The following is a 1,641-nucleotide window of genomic DNA, read 5'->3' as shown; positions in this document are numbered from 1 at the left end:
TAATAGAAGTTTGCTGGTGATAAATTGAGTCACTACAGATGTGTATATGAGTGGGTGATGCTAGCCTCATGGGGAGTTGGCTGAATGAGTAGTGGCCTTGGACTCTGATTTCAGATGTTCCCAACAATTTTATAGGGTGGGGTCTTTGTCCTGGAGGTTCTCCTATGACTTTCAGGGACACTTCCTCAGTTTCTTTAAAAAAATTTAATTTTTGAGTGGAGCAACAATTTCTTCTTTTTTCCAGGGAAGAGTACAAATGCAGTTCTCTACTACCACAAATTATGCAGTTAAATTTTCCACATTTAGAGAAGCTGTAGGGATCAGCACATCCTAAGTGTAGTGGATAAGTCTTGCCGTGGGAAAGCCATCTTAATGATCATGGTATTTTCCCTGCCAGGTAAGAATAAAAAAATCCTTTTAAGAACTTACTGCTTTCTAGGTAGCCTCCTTGGAGTTGTGTAGCAGTCTAGTCATCTTTGTTTTACATCTAGTATCCTCCTATGAGTGAGTACATACCATGTTTGTCCTTCTGAGTCTGGGTTACCTCACTCAGGATGGTTTTTTCTAGATCCGTCCATTTGCCTGCAAACCTCATGATGTCATTGTTTTTCTAATGACCCAGGGATCACCCAATGACAGAGAAATGGATGAGATCTACATGAACAATCTGGATGACAGTGGGAGTAATGAAGGGCAAGATTTGAGGGAAAGAAAGCTTAGGGGAGCAGGAGATCCCAGCTGGATCAAGAACAGAAAGGGAGAACGAGGAATAACAGACCATGATAAATGATGACCACATGAGAACAGGAATAGGCAGAGTGATGGAGAGGTCCCCAGAAATCCACAATGACATATCCTCTATAGACTGCTGGCAGTGGTGGAGAGAAAGCCTGATCTGACCTAGTCTGGTAATCAGATGACTAAACACCCTAACAGTCATCTTGGAACTTTCATCCAATAACTGATGGAAGTGGATGCAGAGATCCTCAGCCAGGCCCCAGGTGGAGCTCCAGGTGTCCAACTGTCGAGAAAGAGGAGGGACTGCAAGAGCATGAATTGTTGATCCCAAGATTGCAAAAAGCACAGGGACAAATAGCCAATCGAAAGAAAGCACATGAATTATGAACCAATGGCTGTGGAGCCCCCAGCTAGATCAGACCCTCTGGATAAGTGAGACAATTGAATAGCTTGATCTGTTTGGGAGGCACCCAGGCGGTGGGACCAGGACCTGTCTTTAGTGCATGAGCTGGCTGTTTGGAACCTTGGGCTTACACAGGGACTCTTTGCTCAGCCTGGAAGGAGGGTACAGGACCTGCCTGTACTGAATCCACCAGGTTTAAATGAATCCCCAGGGGTGTCTTGGTCCTGGAGGACATGGGAATGGAGGGGAGAGGCTGGAGGGAAGGTGGGGGTGGGGACTGGAGAGGGGAGGACAGGGGAACCCATGGCTGATGTATAAAATTAACACACATAATAATAATAAAAAAAATTTTTAAAAAGAACTTACTGCATTTAAAAAATATATTTCTTAATCCTGTAATGTTTCAGTAGTTGTTTATTTGTGGATTCTTACCAATAATGTCAGCATCTTTGGAGACATTAGAATATTGAAGAAAATGGTATCTGTAAATGGTATCTGCC

At 43.5% G+C, this 1,641-nt stretch overlaps 1 non-coding gene across 1 annotated transcript; it reads right to left on the bottom strand.

The window, feature by feature from the left end:
• Positions 1–241: 241 nt before the first annotated feature.
• On the bottom strand, positions 242–405 carry LOC118595074. The gene has a single exon (XR_004946449.1). It is a non-coding gene; the product is annotated as a U1 spliceosomal RNA (small nuclear RNA).
• Between the last annotated feature and the right edge of the window lie 1,236 nt (positions 406–1,641).

This window comes from Onychomys torridus, chromosome 13 (genome assembly GCF_903995425.1).
Source record: "Onychomys torridus chromosome 13, mOncTor1.1, whole genome shotgun sequence".
NCBI lineage: Eukaryota > Metazoa > Chordata > Mammalia > Rodentia > Cricetidae > Onychomys > Onychomys torridus.
The sequence above is the reverse complement of the archived record's forward strand: the minus strand, read 5'-3'. Positions and strand labels throughout refer to the sequence as shown.